Source organism: Trachypithecus francoisi, unplaced genomic scaffold, assembly GCF_009764315.1.
Source record: "Trachypithecus francoisi isolate TF-2019V2 unplaced genomic scaffold, Tfra_2.0 Lachesis_group0, whole genome shotgun sequence".
Lineage (NCBI taxonomy): Eukaryota > Metazoa > Chordata > Mammalia > Primates > Cercopithecidae > Trachypithecus > Trachypithecus francoisi.
Window position 1 is genome coordinate 189,277,703 of NW_022681453.1, and position 13,382 is coordinate 189,291,084.

At 38.1% G+C, this 13,382-nt stretch overlaps 1 protein-coding gene across 3 annotated transcripts in view; it reads left to right on the plus strand.

Annotated features, from left to right (window-relative positions):
• Positions 1 to 13,382, plus strand: part of IL1RAP (interleukin 1 receptor accessory protein) — a 146,638-nt gene that overhangs the window by 79,290 nt on the left and 53,966 nt on the right. The window lies entirely within an intron of this gene.

The window sequence follows — 13,382 nt, forward strand, 5'->3', positions numbered from 1 at the left end:
CTGGGTTGTTGGACACTTACCATTGCATACTCCCTAGGGAAAGCAGTTGTTTGGGACATTAGAGCCCTGGGTCCCCACCCAGACCCCTCCCCACCGCTATCATATATTGTTTACCCATCTCTCAAACATGTCTTTTTCTCTACTGCATTCACTTCATGTATGGAATGGGGGTATTTTCAGCTGTCTTACTGGAATTTGGGGCTGCAACTAGACCTGAGGCCTGTATTTTCTGGGACTGTAATGATAACGTGTGAAATAACTTGTATTTCATGTGCTGTCAGTCTTGAACGGAAATTTCAACACGGAGACTATATTTTTTCTAGATTTTGTTCAGAGCCTGTAGCACTCACAGGATCCTGAATAAGTATTATCTAATAATATGAATAAAGAGAGCAAAGGCTGTTTGATTATTATATTAAAATAATCATTGGATTTTTACATCTTAATTATGGATTAGAAAAGATTGCTTGGAGAAAAAAAAAAAAAAACCCCAAAACTAGCTAATGACTGCTTGGTGTGTCCCCAGTGTACTGTGTCACACTTGACACAAACCTGTTTATTTATTGTCACAACAGCCCTGCAAAGAAAATCATTCCCTTCAGCAGCATGAGATTGCTCATTACAGGAATTTTTTTTAAAGAAAATCATGAACCACGGTACAGAAGAAGCATACTCAGAATTCATTCTTTTTGTTTGTTTGTTTGTTTTGAGATGGAATCTTGTTCTGTCTCCCAGGCTGGAGTGCAGTGGTGTGATCTTGGCTCACTGAAACCTCTGCCTCCAGGGTTCAAGTGATTCTCCTACCTCAGCTTCCCAAGTAACTGGAATTATAGACATGCACCACCACACCCAGCTAATTTTTGTATTTTTAGTAGAGACGGGGTTTCATCATGTTGGCCAGACTGGTCTCGAACTCGACCTCAGATGCTCTGCCCTGCCTCGGCCCAGAATTCATTATTTAGCCTTCTATCCCCTGGTGCCACTTTGATGAGAGAAGCAGAGCTTGTTATGGGTGGCTATTGCATGATGCTACTGTATTACCTCCCTTATTCTGCACAGCAGCAGGAAGGGTGGCTGCTGGAACCTTCTGGGGCATAAATACATGATAATTCACGGTCTTTTTGCTGGTAATCCAAAACCCAATTATGAAATGATTTGAGACCTGAAAGAGCCTGGAGACCTTCAGCAGCTTCATTAGATCAGGAAGCTTTAAAATTATCTAGAAAACCCAGGGTTTTTATTCAGGTGCTCTCCCACAAGGAAAGCTTTGTGGGAAGTGACACTTTACAAACTAAGAGTGAAACTCCAGCATGGCAGATACTAACTGGAAACTATTCAGAAATGCTAAAATATCCATCCTTTAATAATGCTAGACTCTGAAAGACCCCAGCTGTTTTAGATTTGATCTTATAACTTTAAGTATTGCCTATTATAATTCTGAATTTAAACTTCGTAGGTTTGGTTGTTTTCATCTGTGGGGGTTCACTTTCCTTTTTTACCTCTTTCCTTTCTTCTTTTTTCCTTTGTTTTCAGGTTTACTTTGTAATGATTTCTCCATACTTTTTATTTTTTAACTAGCTGAGATTACCAATTCAAACTGATACGAAATGACAGTCTTTTGAGCAGTGTAAATACCTGGTGCCATAAACAGGAGTAGTACACTCTTGGGAATAAAAATTATCCTAGGAACAAATTCTAATGAAACTGAAACCATGGCTTGTGGGTTTCTCCCCCACCGAATCCTTTTTTTGAATTTGGCATTCCTTCCTAATCTGACAAATGTTATCATCCCTTGTATCTGTCAGAACTATTTTCTATTTTTTTCAAATTATTCAATCAAGAAAACTTCCTTTTGTTGGTGGGAGTAAGGTATGTCTAATTATCTGGTCCTGGAAATCAGCCATCTATCCAGTGATGAACACGGGTTTGCATGCAGTACCAGCAACATGAGGATGTGTGATGGATGCTCACAGACACTCCAGCTCTCCCTCCTCCACTTCTGACTTCTTGCTCTCCTCTTGATGACTTAGTCAGTGAATGTGAATTTTCAGAAACATTCGCTAGACTTTGTTTGGGTAGCTCTACCCTGAATAAACATATCTCAGTTTTCATATTGTAGTAGTCTACTCTCACCCTGCTAATAAAGACATACCTGAGACTGGGTAATTTACAAAGGAAAGAGGTTTAATGAACTCACAGTTCCACATCACCGGGGAGCCCTCACAATCATGGCAGAAGGCAAATGAGGAGCAAAATCACGTCTTAGATGTCAGCAGGCAAGAGAGAATGTGTGCAGGGGAACTCCCCTTTACAAAACCATCAGATCTCGTGAGACATACTCATATTATGAGAACAGCACAGGAAAGACCCACCCCCAGGATTCAATTACCTCCCACCATGTCCCTCCCATGACATTTGGGAATTATGGGAGCTACAATTCAAGATGAGATTTGGGTGGAGACACAGTCAAACCGTATCAAATATCTTCCACTATAAATTATACTCTAGGTGAATGGTGCTTGCAGATTTTTTTGGAAACCAGTGGTATATTATAGGATGGTGCTTGAAAAATGTCCAGCTATTTAAAATAATTTTTCATTGAGGAGCAAAAAGAATATAAAAGTCAAAGAGACATAGATTCATAAGGTGGTTAAAATCTCAGGAATTGTTCAACTCACCACTTATTTGAACAGAGGAAATAAAACCATTGTTATCCGTGAAGACAATGATCAGCCGTAAGTAGACATATAAAATAACAGCGGTTTGAACTAATTCCTTTCCAAGTTTAGTGGGCATAGGGATTACCTGGGGATTGTTAAAATGCAGACTGTGATTCACTACGTCAGGATGGGGCCTGAAAATCTGCAGTTCTGACAAGATGGCATGGAATACTGATGATGCTCATGGGTTGAGGACCACACTCTAAGTAACAAGGATATAAAAAAGCTTATTTATCACATAAAATGTAGAGGTGGAAAGCTCAGGGCTGGTAAGGCAGCTCCCCAAGTTATTCAAGGTCCTACCTCCTTTCACTTTCAGATTTCACCGTCTTTAGTGTGTAGTCTTCATTCTTTCGGTTCATTGTGTAGCTCCAGCTATCATATCTCTATCCCATGCAGCAGGACAGAAGAAATGGGATGGTAGGAGGAGCATGGGAACCATAGGAACATGCCATTGTCTCACAAGGAAGATTTTTGGGATCTACCACATGACAATTTCAAACCTTTTCTGGTGGCCAGAACCTATTCACCTGACCACATCCAGGTGAGAAGCAATCTAGGAAATTTTAATTTTTAAACTGAGTGGCTATGTACCCAACTGAAAATCCCACACCCTGTTGGGAAGGGGCATGTGAAGCATGGAAATGGGGCACGTCTAGTAGTCTCTGCCACAGATGCGGATGTCTGACGCAAAAAGTGGCTTGCCAAAGATCACATAGAAAAATTACAGTTCATAGATTAATTATAACCAATACATATACAGACCTTCTCAGTTTATGTGTGGTGCTGTTTTATGTCATAGGCTTATTTCATTTTCATAACTATTTTACACTATTATGAGCTTCTTTTATGGTTGTGAAAAGTGAGGTTCAAAATGGTTGAGGGACTTCATTGATCACAAAGCCTACCCTTACTACTCTCTTGAAAATTGCATATTCCTGTCTCTCTCTTCTCTCTCCCTCCCTCATTCCTGATTCCTCTTACCACGTTCTGTATTGTTCTTTGTTCCCTTGACTCATCACCTTTCAGCATTCTATATATTTTTCTTATTTAGCATGTAATTGCTTATTGTCAGTCTCCCAGTGTTAGAAGGTGAGCTCCATGAGACCTTTGTTTTGTTTGCCAATGCATCCCAAGCACCCACTTTAGTATCTGGCACATGACGGAATGCCCAGTACATAGTTTTTTAAGTGAAGGAATAATGCCACTAGGTATAAAAGTCTGCCTTGGAATTATGTCTGTTATCTTCAACCCTAATGCTATACGCCTTCTCTATCAGAGCGTCTGCTAATGTTTTAGACTCTGGAACTCCTGTGTTTGCCTCAGAAATGTGCTCACACTTAAACTTATTGATTTACTCCTTGCCTTCGTGACATTCATTTAATGTTGCTAGCCAACCTAACCAGTTTGCTCACACCTTCAGTTCTCTCTTTATCTCAGTCTCGGGTTAATATTTCCCAAGGAGCCATGCATACCACTAGAAAAACAAACTTCAGCAAAACTACCAAAATTCATGTCAAACCAGCTTTTCTGTTTCACTTAGTCTCTAGCCTCAGGCTTAGATAGGACTACTAGAACACGCTGATGGGACAGTTTCTAAGCGGCCTGATCTGCATTGCTTTCTATTTTGGAATGTAAAAGGGGACTGTTTTCTGGTCTCAGCCAAATCTCGAGACTATCACCTCCACCCTCCACCCTGTTTAAAGTAATATAATTAATATAAAATGGGCCAGGCACAGTGGCTCACGCCTGTAATCCCAGCACTTTGGGAGGCCGAGGCGGGTGATCACGAGGTCAGGAGATCGAGACCATCCTGGCTAACACGGTGAAACCCAGTCTCTACTAAAAATACAAAACATTAGCCAGGCGTGGTGGTGGGCGCCTGTAGTCCCAGCTACTCAGGAGGCTGAGGCAGGAGAATGGCGTGAACCCGGGAGATGGAGCTTGCAGTGAGCTGAGATCCCACCACTGCATTCCAGCCTGGGCAACAGAGCGAGACTCTGTCTCAAAAAAAGAAAAGCGGGGGAACTGGTTCTGGTCTCAGCCAAATCTCAAAACTATCACCTCCACCCTCCACCCTGTTTACAATAATATAACTAATATAAAATGTAGTACAATATAATAGGATTTAATATGATTACGCTTCTGTTTAGAAACCTGTTATGACAATTGGTTTATTTCATTCAGTTAACTCTGTTTCTATGTCTTTCTTTTGTGAAGATTGTTAATTTCCTGATGGGAATTTTCTGATGCAGATTCAGCTAACATGTACTGAGCTCCTTTTGCATGCTAGGACTTTTAACTCTCACACAGCACTGTAAGATAAGCAGGCTGGACATGCAAAGACTAGTTTAAGAGAAGCATTTTGTCCAAGGCCATATGGCAACCAAGTGGCACATGATAAATAATTAACTATGGAAAGTACTTCCACCTTAGGTCTTCCGAAATTCAAATCTTTGCTCTTTCTTTTCTATACCTGAGTTTCCTGATGTTTTATACTTATACGTCTGTCTACCCCAGCACCTAGCACAGTGCCTTGTACATAACAGGTTCTCAATAAATATTTAATGAATACAAATATATGAGGAGCTTTTCTGTGGAAAATATTCTGCTTTGAATGTGTGAGGATACATTTGGAACAAACATCCTAGCTCTATAGTCAGGCAGCTTTTTTTTGTGCTACCACTCAGGCAAAAGTAAGTCAATTAATCTCTCTGTCTCCGTTTCCTGGCATGTAATGTGGGAATGGGCATGAAAGCCCTAGAGGGTGTTGTGAGATTAATTAGTTAAAATGTATACCCTGCTATATAAATGCTAATTGCTGTCAGGAGCGTGGGTTGGATTTTCCACTGACTTGGTTTTGCAAAGCTTTGCACGTTTCCATGAGTCCTCTGTGCCACCAAGTCTCAGCCTTAAGAAACCCTTTTGGCTGAGAGGAATGACGACTTTGTGGTTCTCGCATGTTGAGAGGCCAATTTAGAGAGGACTTCCACTGTGGAGTAAACTGAAAAAGAAGGGACATTCTAAACAAAAAAGGAATTCTTGTGCCAGTAATTTGCTAAATTCCCTTTGCTGTTATTAGAGACAAATGTATTTGCATAACAGCCTTTTCCTGTCTTTTCTGAGGCTGGTGCCTGCAGTGAATCATATAATTAATTTGGTATTACATGACACTCCAGCCCGTTGCCATAGATTTTATTTTTATTTGTTCACTGAATAATATAAAAAGCTCTGACAAAATATGCTCAGGTGGCTGTCTAGAGAACTTAAAAACTCACAGAACTAATTTCAAATGGGCAAATATCCCAAAGAAAAAGCTCAATAATAATAATAATGTTTATGAATACTAATACATGTATTTTCAGTCTCTTTGGTACAGGAGGCTGACTCATTTTATAAACATATTCATTTGGTCCATAAGACATCATATAAGGGAGATACATGGCAGTTACAATTATTTCATTTCCCTTTAAAAATGTATTGCATTTAATTGAATACATATTAAGCTTATGAATTGGGCCATGGTGATTGATTTGTATTCAAATGTTAGTATGTGAGGAACAAATGCTTTTTAAAAAAATGTCTGGTCTTGATTTATTAACTTATGTTATGAAAGGAAAATTCTACTTTCCTTTCTCTATTAATCAGGATAGGCAATAGTAGTTGCTATCACAAACCTCAGTGGCTTAACACAGTATTTATTTTCCACTCATGTCACAGCCCCTTGAAAGTCAAGTGGCATTCCTGAACAGCTCTGCTCTGAGCAGAGGCAGGGATCCAGGTTCATCCCATCCTGTGAAGCTACCTTTCATCAGTTTCTGGACTTCAGGGCCTCCATTTCAGGGAAAGAGAGCACCAAAGATTGTGCAGGGGATTTCAGGCCACAGCATTTCTGCCCACCTTTCATTGGCCAGAGGAAAATCACATGGCCCCAACCCAATTACCAAAGATAAGTAGTTTACACATGAGTCAAGCAAGAGAAAACAGAATTAATGAGCATATAGACAGTCTCTACCACAGTCTGTTCTTGTAATCACTAAAATTCCATTTTATAATTCCTCCTAAATTGGTCTGAGTATATGCTTGCAGTTAAAATGTTATGTTAGCTCTCCTTTTTTTTTTTTCTCCTCTTTTCCAGTCGGTATTCTCCTACTTTACAAAAGAAAAATCTACATGTTACTCATCACCTATCTTACTAATTATTGCCCAGGGCTATGAAGACTTTCAGGGTCCAACATGACACTTATTTTATTGGTGTCAGAATGTCTCCTTAATAAGGGCACTATTAAACCCCAGCAGGCCTTCCTTTTCTCTCCAAATTACCAGTGTTTCTATTAAGAGTGAATCATGACATCAGAATGTGATCTGTTGCCCAAGTTGGAGTGATCTGAATTGATACACATTGTAGAGTGGGGTTATAGGAGCGATACTAATTCCCATTTAATAGTCTTTCCTCTACCATCATCTAATTTCAGCCAAAAAAGTGCAGTCGTGAGGGAGATGCTTTTGCAAAACACATAAAGAATATCTATAGGAAATACCAAAGGCAGTGACATCTTATTTTATCTAGACAACAAACAGTATAATGAAATTTCAGACTCCATTTGCTATCCAAACATCATCGTCTTTTTTTTTTTCTATATACTTTATCATTCAAAGTGAAACGACTGTCAAGCCAATACATAACAGCACAATTTTTGGAAATAAAATGTAAAGTCAAAAATGTCTCTAACAGAAAGTAGTTATGATGAGGATGGTTTGACATAGAATGGGTTTGCCAATTTTTACGTGGTGGATATTTTCTTCCTTCTTTCCTTTCTTCCTTTTATTCTAATTATTATTTTAATTCATTTGAAAGCAAATTATGCATAGATTTTTAAGGTACATATATTAAAAAACATATCAGAATAATTATATTCTTTCTGCCTTAACTATCCTCACTTTTACTAATGACCGTTCTCAGAGGCAACAACTTGGATATCTTATTTATATCTTATAATATTTCCCATCTATATTTTGCTAACCTATTTGTATACATTGTTATCTTTTGTGTAGTCAACCCTAGGGCATTATCTTTTCACTTTTTTCATTATAGTAAATGAGTATAATCTCACTGAAACTGCTCTCCCTCCTACCCATTCATCCCTATATTTCATATTTGGTCGAATCAATAATCATTTCATTAGTATGTTTTCACATATTTATGGACTATAATTCTATTACCTTTCTTAGTTTTTGAAGTTATTAACTGCATTGCTTTTCATATGCTTTTTTTTTTTTTTTTTTTTTTTGAGATGGAGTCTCGCTCTGTCACCCAGGCTGGAGTGCAGTGGCGCGATCTCGGCTCACTGCAAGCTCCGCCTCCTGGGTTTATGCCATTCTCCTGCCTCAGCCTCCCGAGTAGCTGGGACTACAGGCGCCCGCCATCTCGCCCGGCTAATTTTTTTGTATTTTTTTAGTAGAGACGGGGTTTCACCGTGTTAGCCAGGATGGTCTCGATCTCCTGACCTCGTGATCCACCCGTCTCGGCCTCCCAAAGTGCTGGGATTACAGTCATATGCTTATTTTAATTTGTATGTTTTTGTAACCATTTCTATAGCTTTCAATTGCCTTTCAGCATAATTTTTCACATTTTTCACACTGTTAATGTCCTCAGATAATCTGTCAGTTGCGATTATTTTTTTCCCTTATTGGAGGTTTCCAACCCCTACTACCTATACTGGTTCATTACCAAGCCCTGGTGCATAGCTTTTATCCTTGGGTCTCGTTCACTGTCATTCTGAGGATCCCTTTTCTCTCTTGAATTAGAATCCCTATTCCCAATCCTAGGTTTTCTCTATTAATGTTTTATTCTCTCATTTTTGTAGCACAAATTCCCCATAGCTCCCTGACAAGGAGGACATGGTAAATAAATTGTGGAGTCTTTGTGTGTCTACATTTGTCACCTTCACACTTGATTTTTTTGTTAGGTTTAGATTCTAGATTGGAAATCATTTTCCTTCAGATGCATTGCTTCATTATCTTCTAGTTTCCAGTCTTGTGTTTGGGAGTTCCCAAACCATTCTTATTCCTAATATTTTGTAAAGTGACTTTTTTTTTTTCCCTTCCTTTCTTACTCCCTGGCAGTTTGCAGAATCCTCTCTGTGTCTGCAATTATTGTGAAATATTTATGTGGTGTAAGTTTATTTCTATCCATTGTGCTGGGCCAATCGGTAGGTCCTTAGAAGGTTGTATAGTTCAGTTCTCAGATTTTGTGTTTTTTTTCTGTGAATTATTTAATTGACAATTTTCTTTGTATTTTGGTTTTTTTTATTTGTTTGTTTTGTTTTTTGATAGGTGGGGTGCAGAGGCGCCTCTTATTGAGAGATTGAGATTCCTGGACTGTGCTTCTGACTTTCTTCTCTATTTTCTATTTCTTTTTCTTTCTACTCTGCTTTTTAGGAAATCTTTAAATTTAACATCTAAAAAAATCTATTAAAGTTTTTTTGTTGTTGTTTTAGTGGGCTTTTTTTCTCTGAATATTGCTTTGTTATAGCATTTGTTCCTGCTTCATGGATGAAACAGATTCCTTACCGCTCTGAGAATGTTGATAGTGTTTTTTAAATGTTTACTTTTCCTTGAATAATTTGATTCTCTCCAAGTTCTTTTTACTTTTTTTTTTCTGACATTACATTTTGTGGTAGAGGTTTTTCTCAGATTATCTGCTCAGATTTAAGAAGAAGTGATTGAGAAGCTGATTGGAAATTCTAAATGTGAGTGTGAAGCCATGATGCTCATTAAACTTGTGCATTTCTGTTGGATGATGTGGCTGCACAATTTTCTAAAGAACTTCTGATAGTAAGATTGTCATATCTTTCTTCTTAAACTGGCCAGATTTTCCACAGAAGACTCTTTCATTCTCTTCTGTGGAGAGTAAATGTCTGACTGCCCTCATCCTTGAAGCTGAGTGAAGAAAATTGTTCAGTACTGGAAGAGTGGGCTTGGAACAAAGCATGTAACTTTTTTATATAGCTGTCATTCTGTCTTGTTTATTTTAGCGTTCTTCCCACATCCTCAGTTTTGAGATACCTGACTGAATGTGCCAGGATAGATTATTGATATTGGTAATAAGCAAATCCAAATTATCCCTGCTTTAAAAGAACAAAGTTGTGTGATATGCCATCCATCAAAGGACCCAAGCTAAGGGATCCTCTGTCTCTGGGCTTTCATGTTTGCCAAGGCAGAAGAAAAGGGAAGTTTGTAAAATATACCCCACCTCTTAAAACATCCACCACAAGTAGCACTGACTACATCTTCTTGGTCAAAGTAAGTCACATGGCCGCTCCTTACTTCAGAGGTGTAGAAATGTACAATCTTATAATATACCGAGAGGAGAACCCATACATGGTGGGTAAACAGCACTAATGACTCTTTACCTTGGTGCTGATAATTCCTGGGTCTTTTCAGCATCCTGAACTGCAGATTGGTTTGTTCTCCAGTTCTCTGCTGCTAGTTTAGGATTTGTCTTTTTAGGTGTGCTAAGCCTGTTACCACTTGTCCATGCTGGCATTACCATTGTCTTTTCTCCTGCTCTTGCAGTTACTTGGGATTATGTATTAAACATTATTTTAATTTTCTTTTCTTTTCTTTTCTTTTGAGTCTTGCTCTCTTGCCCAGGCTGGAGTGCAGTGGCATGATCTCGGCTGACTGCAACCTCTGCCTGCCAGGTTCAAGCAAGTCTCCTGCCTCATATTTCCGAGTAGCTGGGATTACAGGCGCCTGCCACCATGCCTGGCTAATTTTTGTATTTTTAGTAGAGATGGAGTTTTGCCATGTTGGCCAGGCTGGTCTCGAACTCCTGACCTCAAGTGATCCACCCGCCTCGGCCTCCTAAAATGTTGGGATTACAGGCGTGAGCCACCACGCCCAGCCAAAACTTTGGTTTTACTTTTATACAAGCTGAATAAGCAAACTCTGCAACTTTGCAAATATGTTCAAAGAATGTGATACTTTATAAACTATATTGTATTACAATTGTGCACTGATGTGAACAACACTGTGATTTTTCCAATTATTTCTCTGTATGTTGAATTTTAAAAGTTGCTTCTAAGTAAAGCACCTAGCAACAAATAGTCATTTGTTGAGTCTTGAAAAAACTAGTTTGTTAAATTTCCCAGAGCTTTATTACTTACATGACAAATCCTTTTGCAAGTCAGAAAGCTTCAGATTCTTTGCTTTTATCAATATTAGAATAATGGCAAGTGAGTTGTTTTGCCAGTTATCCACTGCTACAAAAAAGGAGCACGCATTTCAATGACCAAACTTCATTTTATTTATTTCACTTGTATTTTTGCTTCTGAGTCTGTATCTTGTGTGGCTCAGCTCATCTAGGCCGGACTTGCTCTTGTACCTTTGGTCAGCTGTGGAAAGCCAGATAGCCATACTTCTGGAGGTGGGCCAGCTGCCAGCTGGGGTGTCTCAGCTGTCCTCTGTGTGGTCTCTTATTTATTAATATGCTTTCCTGGACCTGTTCTCATGGTGACAACAAAGTTCCAGGAGAAAAAGCAAAACCTTTTAAGTCTTAGACTTAGATTGTCACACACCACACGATCACTTTTGCTGCATTTTGTTTGCCAGTATAACTCACAAGGACAGCCCAGATTCGAGAGGTGGTAAGATAGAATCTTGATTGGAAAACTCACAGTTTCAAATTGCAGAGGATGTGGATACGGGGGAAAGGGAAAACTAGCACTGTTTTTGGAGACTCTGTATTGCAGAGTTTTCAAGTGATCATTAAAAATAATGTTTGATGATAAAAATATAAAATGGGTATACAACTCAGAAGGAATTTCAAGAATTGAGTGACCTTGTAGAACTAAGCTCCTTTAGTTCCTTACTATAAACAAATTTTCCCAGTTCTTACATGTAAGCAAACAATTTTTAACTAGTACTCAAAAACTCCCATTCAAAAATAGCCCTTCTATATTACTAAGAAATGATTTCCAATACAACCTTTACATTTTATAATCAATAATTACTTATAAAATGAAACATATTATTTAAATGTATAAGACATTTCAAAAAATCTTTTAACACTTAGCACTTTACATATTACACAAAAGAATAAAATGATGAAACTATCAGACTTAAGAATATATTACACTAAAGTAAATTTACACGTGGAGATAGTGGAATTAATGTTAAGTTCAAGAAAAAAAGAAACTATGGAATTTATAATGGTTAAAAGAAAGCTTTTTAACATGTTTTTAGGTTGGATATTGGTGTATGACAAATCACTATTCCATTGGATGTAATTACAAGAATGATGTAACTCTTTTCTTTCAAAATGGCGTTACTTATGACACTACATATATCCTTTCCAATTATACTTAGCATGAAAAGTTTTAGATGTCAATGGAAATGTCGGGAAGATCACAGAGTTAAAAATATGTACATAAATGTGTGTATGTGCATATGTTAGGGACATGAGGAAAAAACTACTTTAAGGTGATGGTTTTGTGGCCTGCAGGACTCCATCACCCTGACCTCTGTTCACCCTTCATCTGGTGACTTCTAGAGCCCTCCATTCAGATTCCACTCTTAAGAGAATAAATATTTTATTATTTTCTTAAAGAAAAAAATCCTTTAAATACTTTTTTTTTTCTTGAGTAGATGAGTGATTATTTTTCATTATAAAGGGTAAATTATACAAGCCATTACTCACAAGGACAGCGCAGATCGGGTGGTAAGATAGACTCCTGATTGGAAAATTCACAGTTTCAAATCGCAGAGGATGTGGATACAGGGGAAAGAGAAAACTAGGGCTGTTTTTGTAGACTCTGTATTCCAGAGTTTTCAAGTGATCGTTAAAAATAATGTTTGATGATAAAAATATAAAATGGGTATACAGCTCAGAAGGAATTTAAAGAACTGACTGACCTTGTAGAACGAAGCTGCTTTTTTATTTGACTCTGTCATTGAAACTGTAGTACCTTTAGTCCTGAATGAGTTTTCCACCAATGGGTATTACAGAGATCTCTTGATTTCTTGAGGTCTACTGTCCTGCTGTCCAATACAGTAGAGTAAGACATATGTGGCTAGCCCAGACTGAGATGTAAGTGTAAAATCCGTTGAAATTTGAAGACGTACCACAGAAAAAGAATGTAAATGTAAAATAGCTCATTTTTTGATATTTTGGATATATTGGGTTTAACAAAATATTAAAATTAATTTCATCTGTTTTGTTTTACTTTTTTAGTATGGCAACTGAAATGTCTAAAATTACATATGTGTGTTGCATTCTGATTTCTACTGGACAGTGCAGACCTAGCCCAAAAATCAGAAGACCTAGAGCAAACTGGGAGTCCTTTCTCCCATTTGCCCAAGGTTTATCTTTTCAGTTACAATTTCCTCCTTAAACCATTCTCTGTTCCACAAAGTGAAAAAACACAGGATGTCTTTTTTAGGTGAAACTTTCTCCCATACCTTGTGGGGCTTAACAGGGTCAAGCTATCAGATCAAATCATTATCCAAGAGATACTCAGAAAATAAAAACCAATGGGGAACAGCAATTTCTTCACACCAAAGGTGCCTACTGTATGCAGTTATTAGAGGGAGGCTGGAAGATGACCAGAGAAAGAGGTTCTGGGAAAGACAGGGTGCCCTGAGGAGAAGGTGTGTTCT